Raw genomic sequence first — 9,934 nt, forward strand, 5'->3', positions numbered from 1 at the left:
AGGCCCTGGCAGGGCTGGAACTGGTCTATTTTCAGAGGAAATCAAGCGGAGCACCTGGGCCTGGAGCCCTCAGTCATTGGGTTTTCTGACTCTTGGGAACTTCCCTGGGGTGCTGTGGTTCCTCTTTAAAGTGTGGGGGCAGCAGGGGGAGGGGGGGAGGTGCCAGGCCCTTGTAGTCCCGTGATGACGTGTTGCATGTGCTCCCGTGAGCTGTAAATAAAGAGCCAATGGTTCATTAGCTGCTTTCTTGTCTCTCTCTGACTCTCCAGGAGATGATCTGTGTGTGCAGAGGCAGAGAGCACACGCGGGGCGTTTGGAGGGGACCGGAAGCCTAGCATTTCCTCAGCCACATCTTTGAGCATTTGCTCTGAGCTCAGCGGGAAACGAGACAGAGTCTCTGTCCTCACCTGGACCTCATCGTGACCCTTTAACTAGGCCTCTGGGTGGGAATGTCACAGTTTGACCTCCCTCTCCATTTTAGGGTTGGGGTAGCTGAGGTCCCAAAGAGATCACAAGGCTCGTCACAGCAGGCTGGCCCTCATTCAGGGTCTGGGTGGCCACGTGTAGAGAACAGCAGACGCCAGCTTCAGCAAGATGAAAAGGAACAAAGCGCCGCCATCTAAGCAGGCTCAGATGCCATCATGGGAAAGGGCATGAATTGGCCAGGGAGTGGCCTGGCTTAACACCAGGAAAGACGTCTCTTACCTCTGTGGCAGCTCCAGCCACTGCTGCCCGGCTCCACAGACCAGGCCCTGCTAGGCCTGGCTGATCATAATACAGACCAAGGCTGTGTAACAGCTCTAGGGGACTCCACATCCTGAAGCCAAGCCAGGGTCCAGACTCTCCTGGGGGCCGGGGTAATCACAGACATGGGATGCCCTTTTTTTTTTTTTTAATGCATATTTTATTATTTTTGAGAAATAGAGAGAGAGCGTGAGCTGGGGAGGGGCAGAGAGAGGCAGACGGAAGATCTGAAGTGGGCTCTGTGCGACAGCAGAGAGCCCAATGCGGGGCTTGAACCCTGAGATCATGACCTGAGCCGAAGTCAGACGCCTGACTGACTCAGCCACCCAGGGGCCCCAATATGGGATGCTCTTAAGGGCCTGGTGTCCCTGTGGGGCACTCCCTGCCCAGGCACCACTGAGGGACTGGCTTCTGCAGCCTGGACGGGGGAAACACCCTAATCCAAGGTTTCCCACGGCATGGGCCTGGGATTCCCAGCATCAGGATCCTCTAGGGAGAAAACCCAGGTTTCTGAACTCCACTCGGGCCTGTGACTCAGAATCTCTCAGGGTGGGTCTTGGGAATCTGCATGTTTGATGAGCCTCTTGCCCTAGGTATGAGAATTGCTTCCTCAGATCTTCCTGAGAACTCAATTTCCTCCCCCACTCAGGCCCCAAGTAGCTGGCGAACCTCTCTCTGGGGATGGTTTTAGGGAATCAAGCCCAAAAAGTTCCGTTTCGTCTAAGCTTCACAAGTCCTCCCCTTGCTGGCCCAGCAGCTCAGCTCTGCCACTGCAGGGCAAGGCAGCCACAGACAACGCTGTGAATGGATATACACAAATGCATGAGCATGGCTGTGTTCCAATAAAACTTTATTCATACAAAAGAGCAGCAGGCTGGCTCTGCCCATGATCTGTGGTTTGCCAACCCCCTAACCTATACTGCTGACCCCTGGGTCCATGGTTGCAGAAAGATACGCTAGGCTTTTACAAACCCCTCCTGCCCTGGGATGTCTACTCAAATCCATTTCTACTGATGAGGGGTTAGAGCAGTACTGAAATGAGGAGTCAAGGCCAGTTGAACTCAAGGCCACAGGGATTTCAGCTCTCTGCCGGCAGCCTGGGCGCTGCCCTCAGGGGATCAGGTAGCTGGACGGGGGGTGTATTGCAGGTTCTCCAGAGAAACAGAGCCAATAGCATATTTGTATTTATACATCTTTGTGTATTTATATATCTCTTTTCTCTCTGTATCTATTTATACAGATTTATTTTAAGGAACTGGCTCACCCTATTATAGGGGCCAGCAAGTCTAAAATCCATGGGGCAGGCCAACTGGCCAGAAACTCAGGCAGGAGTTGATATGATGGTCTTGAGACCACATTTCTTCTCCTCTGAGACCTCAGTCTTTGCTCTTAAGGCCTTCAACTGGTTGGATGAGGCCCACCCACATTATTGAAGGTACTCTCCTTTCCTTGAAGTCACCTGCTTGTAGATGTTGACTGAATCTGCAAAATGCCTTCACAGCGGCACCTAGATTAGTGTGTGATGAAATCCTCACATACTCCCGCTGGCCAAGATGACCCAGGAAGCTGACCGTGACGGAGAGGCGAAGCTCAGCTCTCCAGCTCTGGATCATAGCACCCGGGCACGTGGTAGAGTTGTCTTTGGTGCGTCTCGAGGTTCTGGGCTCCCTCACTGCTTTGCCAGCTTGAGTGCCAGATGGCAGCAGTGACTGCCATCTGTTACGTAAGCGGACACACCAGTCCTAGTCTCAGGACATGAAATCCTGGCGGGCGTGGGATGGGGGAAGGTGGTGTGATGGACACTTGCGTAGGCAAATGGCTAAACAGAGAAACTCCTTTCTCTGCACCCTCCCCCTCCAGGATGGTGTATCCTGAAACCCACATGTTTGTGCCTGGGGGACCATGGTGGGACACCTGGGACCCTTCCCCACTGGTGATTGGTCAGTCCAGCGGGGCAGCCTGGGCAGCTCTGTGCATGGTGGTCCTGAACTGTCTCTCCATGCCCCAGCCTTGACCTTGTGTCAGTGCCCGGCACAAAGCGGAAGTCATGTTTAGAGAGGGAACACATTCGTCCAAACACAACTGTGGCCTCTATCTACGGGGCGGTCCTCACTGCCAGAAGCACCCTCCTCTTGTGTAGCTAGGTATTATTAGAGCCCCTTTTTCAGAGCAGGAAAACTAAGTAGATGTATCGGGGACCCCACCCAGGTCTTTCCTCCTCCAAAACTCGATTATGTCCCCCGATTTCACACTGCCTCTCAAATGCCACAAGTTTGCCGAGCACCTACTAGGGGTTGGTCACTCCCACCCACCCCCACCCAGACCCCGGGTCACAGGAGCTGCACAGTGCATCCGGCATCACCAAGGCTGCTGGCGGGGCCGGCAGGGGACAGGAGTTCTGCCAGGCAGGCCCCAGCCCTGGGCTGCCAGAACCAAAGATCATACCCTCACCATGCTGCCTTCTAGAAGGCCCTGCGCTGTGGAGGGGGAGGGGGTTGAGATTCCCTCTCAGGGGCTTCCCAACTGGTGAAACCTGCAGAGATACCCTGCCTGACCCCAGTCCCTGCTTCCTTTTTCTGATCCCTCCCCCTGCATGGCTCACAGCCTCCCTTACTGTCCCCCGGCAAGGAACGCGAGACCTCAGAGAGCCTGCCGCAGACCTGGACCCAAAAGCCATTTGGTTCTGAGCTGGCCCAGCAGAAGGGGGTGAAAGCCAACACCAGGATAACCCCCCACGGCAGATAGGCATCTTGGGGGCTGCAGGGCCCAGGGCCCATAACTGGCCTTGTGCGTGTATCTGAGCGATCAGCAAGGTGCAGCCAGAGCCCTCAAATGCCTTTCTTGAAATTCCACCCCGAGCACGTGGAGAGATGAGAAGCCTGACGGGGAAAGAGGCGACAGCCTGAACTGAGGCCAGGACAGGACAGGCAGTGGGAGGCAGGGGGTGCATAGTGAGAGCCTGGGAACGCACAAGCACGGTGGCATAAAGAGGGTTGCTGGAGTATGGACGAGGCGAATGAAGAAAATGCCACGGGACAGACAGAGCCGCGGGGAGGGGCGCCGTGGCTCTGTCTTGGGCAACACAGCCTCTTCAGTGCGCTTTCCCTCTGGCTGTTGTCGAACACAACCTCTGTTTCCTGGAACCGGACACAATTTCCTTTTCTGCCTTTCCCACGCTCGCCAAGGGTTCCATGGAGCGCTCTGATGTGTTCTCCGAGGCCTGACTTGAGCACACGGGTGTCTGGAGGGACAGGGTACTATCGCTACGTGGCTGGCAGGGCCTTCCCAGGGTGGGGCTCACCCGCAGTAATTTTCTTAGGACCCTGATGAGGTGGCAAAGCTATAGGGCCATCAGGAATTACGGGCTTCATTTTAAGGCTCAAGGGAGAGTCTTCAAGGAGCCTGACCGGGGCCTCTAAAAGTCAGCCATGGATGCTGCTGTAAGTTCGAATTGTGTGCCAATGGGACAAATACCCTGGAATCAGTCCCCCTTTGACTAATCACAAAAAACAAACGTGTCCTCTAGAGTGGAGGCCTCTCCCACCTCCCAGCAATGTCCAGGCACCTCCAGAAAATCCAGGAACAGGGATGTAGCAGGATCATCCAACCTGACTCCCTCTGGGCACATGCCTCCCCCTGGACCATGTCCCCTTCCTGGCTCTGAGTAAATGGTGCTGGGGACACAGTGATTTTACTGGTGAGTCATAATGGCATTTGATAGTTTCGGTACGCGCATCAACCGAGGACCGGGCTGAAGACAGGGAATGAAGTCTGGGAGCCCAAGAGAGCCACTCCCACCCCAGTCCTACAGGGTTCCATTCGGTTCCATCAGCTCCTGCCCCGTTTCCTGTAGTCGGTGGGCAGCAGCTGGCCCTCAGAAGGAGAAAGAAGAGTATAGCCACAGATCCAAAGGCCAGCACTGACCCACAAAACTCCCACGCCTTCCCCAACCCCGCCAGACCTCAGGCCGAGAAACACAGAGCCGGCAGGTTACATGTGACAAGCTAACACGCGCCCTGGAGGATGGGTCTCCAGATCAAAGCCCCCCAGGGGGATGTGCCACCAGGGGCCATGGCTCTGCTTCCAGACCCTTCTCTAATGTGCTTCTTGCGGAGGGCTCTGCATTGTGACAGGCGCATGTGACTTTCAGACGGTGTTTCGATGATGTTCTCTGCTCTCTTTCTTCCAGTTGGATTTACCCCCTTGGAAAGGAAGTGGCTGCACCGCCTCACAACGGTGGGCCTCCCGTGGGTTAAGAACTGAAGGACGGGGGAAATCATCTCCAAACCTTTTCATATTCGGAGCCTCCTTTGTGCCTCACACAGCGCCGGGGGGGGGGGGGGGGGGGGGGGGGGACTGATTATCACTGTCCCCATTGTCTCGATGCAGAAAAAAATGCGGAGGGATTAAGTGTCATAGATGCAAAGTGGCAGCGCTGGGGAGGGGAGGGTGTGGAAGCTGGGAAGGTGGTAGGCAGCAGGCTGAAATGCCGAGGTCTTTGCTAGTAGGAAAGGGGGGGGGTGGGCATCTGCTCCCCATCAAAGGGGTCTTCCCCGGTGCATCTGTTCCAAAAGCATTCACTGTGGGCCCAGACGTGCTGGGAGACGCCAAAAGACACTTGTGGTTTTCGTCACAGCAGGAGGGTAGCTATTTGCCTACTGAGCATTTATGAAGTTCCAGGAGCTGTGCCAGGAGGAGGCAAGGCAGGGATCCAAAAACACCCACCTTTACCCAAAGGAGCAAGCAACCCTGGGAAAGCGATGGCTGTGGTTCTGACGCAGGCAGGCGGGGACGAAGAACCCAGAGTGGGGCGGGGGGGCGGGGTGCGCCGCAGACCCAGCCAAGAGAGTCCTTGGCTCCGCGCAGGATAGAAATCAAATGCATGCCAGAGAGAGTGAAAGCAGAGTTTAGTTTAATGAATAGCATGAGTGACAGAGTGTAACAGATGGGAGTGTCTGGGAGATGCGGAAACCAAAGGAGAGTGAGTCTCCCCGTTGCTTCGAGTGGGGGCGGGGGCGTGGGTTATACTGGAAAGGAGTCTAGGGTACGTGTTCCTTCGGGAATCCAGGGTAGGGTCCGATCAAAGATGAGGTGCGTGGGGCGCCTGGGTGGCGCAGTCGGTTAAGCGACCGACTTCAGCCAGGTCACGATCTCGCGGTCCGGGAGTTTGAGCCCCGCTTTGGGCTCTGGGCTGATGGCTCAGAGCCTGGAGCCTGCTTCCAATTGTGTCTCCCTCTCTCTCTGCCCCTCCCCCGTTCATTCTCTGTCTCTCTCTGTCTCCAAAATAAATAAACGTTAACAAAAAAATTAAAAAAAAAAAAAAAGATGAAGTGCGTGATGGGCGAATAACAGGAACTATTTTATAAACCACCGGAGGGAGGAGGGGTTGATGTCAACATCAGCCGGGGTTTGTTCGAAGCTGATGCCCTGGAACCTGTTTGGGATCTGGCTCCTCTTAGGTGTTCTCAGGTGTTTGAGGCCTAGGACAAAGCTTTTTTGCTTCCCCCCTAGAAGTGGGAACATCGCTTCTTTGGCTTGTTCAGAGGCAAAGTGTAGAACAGGAGTGAAGGGGGCGTAGCAGAAAAACAGAGCAGATAGAGCCTTGCTTTTTTTTTTTTTTTTTTTAACTTTATTTTTGAGAGAGAGCACGAGCAGGGGAGCGGCAGGGAGGGAGACAGAAGATCCAAGGTAGGCTCTGTGCTGAGAGCAGAGCCAGACGTGGGGCTCGAACTCGAACTCACAAACCGTGAGATCATGACCTGAGCTGAAGTTGGACACTCAACCAATTGAGCCACCCAGGTGCCCCATTTCTTTTTCTCTTTTTAGATGTTTCCTGCATGGTTTGTCCCCTCAGTCATCGTCCACAGGGCTCTGAGAAGCCATAGGAATATTCAAGTGGAGACTGTAGACCCGGCTTCATCTTTAACATCACGGGGCTGAGCCCCTATGCTCCCTAGGCCACCCGGACGGCACCCGGGGAGAGAGACCTCCCGGGATACCCACGTTGCAATGCCTCTGATTAAACAGCATCACCCCCGCAAAACGTTCTCCAGAGATTTCACCTTTCCCCCCATCCCATACCACATACGTGAATTTGAGGAAAGCCTATTTATAAACTGGTCATGGCTCAGTCAGTTAAGCATCAGGTTAAGCGTCAAACTTCAGCTCCGGTCATGATCTCACAGTTTGTGGGTTCGAGCCCCGCGTCGGGCTCTGACAGCTCGGAGCCTGGAGCCTGCTTCGGATTCTGTGCCTCCCTCTCTCTCTGCCCCTCCCCCACTTGTGCTCTGTCTCTCTCTCTCTCTCTCTCTCTCTCTCTCTCTCTCTCAAAAACAAACATTAAAAAAATTTTTAATAAAAAAAATAAAGACCAGCCATTACTGTTGACTCTTTCGGGTTCATCCACCTGATCCGTGCCTCATTGTTCTAGGAGTATGGGGGGTACATATGCCCACCTTCACCTCCAGGATCACGGAAAGGGCTTGTACCTGGGACGGAATCCTTGGCCCCCAAAGACAGACCTCCAGCCGGGTTCGCAGGTTTTCTTTACAGGGCTCCCGTGCAAGCTTTGCTAAATGCAACTTGGGTTAAGTCATCCAAACTGCAACAATGTTTCCATCAACAAAGTAGAAGTTTCTACCCTAGTGAGGATTAAAGCCATGATGAGCCTTTCCAAAATGGAGTCCCAGTAGCTTCTCTGCCTTAGGTGTGGTTTTTTTAATGTTTTTAATCTTTATTGTTTATTTCTGAGAGAGAGAGAGAGAGAGAGAGAGAGAGAGAGTATGAGCAGGGGAGGGGCAGAGAGAGAGGGAGACACAGCAGGCTCCAGCCTCCGAACTGGTAGCACAGAGCCCGACGCGGGGCTCGAACCCACGGACCGTGAGATCATGACCTGCCTGAGCTGATGTCTGACGCTTAACCCACTGAGCCACCCCAGACCCCTCCCCCCCTTAAGTGTTTTATCTGTTATCTGCATCACCCACAACTAGCGCCACTGACCCAGCGGCTTCCTGGACGGAGCCTGACGCTGAGGATAAGCAGGGGGTTGGGCGGCAGGTCTTTCAGATGTCTGTGATGGGGGGTGGGGCACACATATTCGTTCAGTTGGTGTATGTCGGTCCATTCCCTGAGTGCCTACTAGGCACCAGGCAGGGGGCTGGGCACTGAGGATGTCACACCCTCCTAGAGCTTACAGTCTAGTTGGGGGGTGGGGGGGGGGGCAGATCATAAGCAGTAAGCAAGTACACTGATAGAGCAACACCTTCCGACAGTGATAAGTGCTACGGAGAATAAAACATAGGCGCTGCATTCACCTTGGAAAGCGGCCTGGCAATTTCTTCAAAAGGTAAATATGACCTGCCGAATGATCTGGTCATTCTGCTCCCAGATGTTTACCCAAACAAGTGTTCCATAACTCTCCCCTGAATGAATGAATGAATGAATGAATCGGTGTTCTTCATGTCTCTCTCTGTACTCAAAGTGCAAAGATAAAATTTGGCTGAGGCACACACGGTTGGTGAGGGACGCGACAGATTTAAACTTAAATTCCAAAACTGTGCTCACTAAAGCTATGACCCCAAAGCCTTGTGGGATAGGATTTGGGGAGGGGGGCATTTGTCCTTCCATAGTCGGGACTGGGTCATGGCAGAAACTCTGACTCCTTTGAGAATAGTCACTTTCCTTTGTTCCTATGAGCTACCCCCCCCCAACCCTAGCCAGCTGGGTCTTCTGCCCCCTCCCCCATGCCTCTGGCCCCAGCTGGTCGGGATGAATGCAGTGTCACTGTGTGAGCGGCAAGGACCTTCCACAGACCCAGCCTTGTGCTTCATCCGCAATCTGTCTTGCCTCCTCGCCTCCCTCCGTCCTTTGCATCCCAGCCTGGGCTGCATTTTCCCTCCCAAGATGGAGGCAGTGGAACCGAGGGGCTGAATGTCAGGGAGGGTCCCAGAGCCAGACCTCCTCGGTCCCCAGGCCAGTTTCATACCCACCAGTGATTTGGATAATCTTTGCAACTTCTCTTAACCTCAATCATCTTACTGTAAATAAGGATCGGGATAGCACCCACACCATGGGGTCATTGTGAGCATTTACTACAGAACGCTTTTCACACCGTGGGCCACAAAATAAGTACTTAATAAATGTCAGTCTTAATCCTAGGAGTTGTTTTTTATTTTCTCCTTCTTTTTTTTTCTTTTTTTTTTATTTATTTTTGAGACAGAGCATGAACGGGGGAAGGTCAGAGAAAGAGGGAGACACAGAATTGGAAACAGGCTCCAGGCTCTGAGCTGTCAGCACAGAGCCCGACGCGGGGCTCGAACTCATGGACCGCGAGATCGTGACCTGAGCCGAAGTCGGATGCTCAACCGACTGAGCCACCCAGGTGCCCCTTTATTTTCTCCTTCTAATGGGATTGCAGTCTTATTACACCCCTACAGGCTTGGATGAAACACCTCTAGGATCTCAGGTGGATGGGGACTTTTTCTTAGAAAAGAAAATGGATAAATAATAATATAGTGTTATAATATCCACCATTTATTGAGGAATTACTCTCTTCTCGGTATCCAACAGCAATAATTAACAATAACTAATACTTAATGACAATAGCAGCCAATCCTGATTTAGTGCTTACTATCTGCCAGGCACTATTCTAAACGCTTTTTGTGTATTAATTACTGACAACCCTTTGAGGAAGTTACCATTACGATCTTCCTCTTACACTTGCAAAAACTAAAGCACAGAGAGGTGAAGCAACTTGCCCAAGTTCAAACAGTAAGTGGCAAAGTCGGGATTCAAACACCTGTTCCGCTGTGTGCTGAATCCCAAAAAATCAAACTAGGTGCAGCCGTTTACCAGCTCTCAACCACGGTGGCCAGTTTGCGCTTCTCTGCCCCCTGGGCTGGAGGACTGCGTCTCCAAAAGGGCATTAAATTAGGCCAATGGGCCCTGGAGTCTTGCAAAAGTCTCCCTTCATGTCCGGAGAGAGTATGTGTCTTGTTTTGTTGTTTTTTTTTTAAATGTTTGTTTGTTTATTTGGAGGAAGAGTGCGTGTGTGCAGGCGCGGGGCAGAGAGAGAGAGGGAGAGAGAATCCCAAGCAGCACAAAGTTCCCGTTGGGGCTGGATCCCATGAACCGTGAGATTATGACCTAAGTCGAAAACGCTTAACCGACTGAGCCACCCAGGCGCTTCCAG

At 53.1% G+C, this 9,934-nt stretch overlaps 1 non-coding gene across 1 annotated transcript; it reads right to left on the bottom strand.

Moving 5' to 3' along the window:
* Nucleotides 1–6,568: 6,568 nt before the first annotated feature.
* On the bottom strand, nucleotides 6,569–6,752 carry LOC111562124. The gene has a single exon (XR_002745170.2). It is a non-coding gene; the product is annotated as a small nucleolar RNA SNORA73 family (small nucleolar RNA).
* Nucleotides 6,753–9,934: the final 3,182 nt, after the last annotated feature.

The sequence above is a fragment of the Felis catus genome, chromosome C1 (assembly GCF_018350175.1).
Source record: "Felis catus isolate Fca126 chromosome C1, F.catus_Fca126_mat1.0, whole genome shotgun sequence".
In the NCBI taxonomy this organism is placed as follows: domain Eukaryota; kingdom Metazoa; phylum Chordata; class Mammalia; order Carnivora; family Felidae; genus Felis; species Felis catus.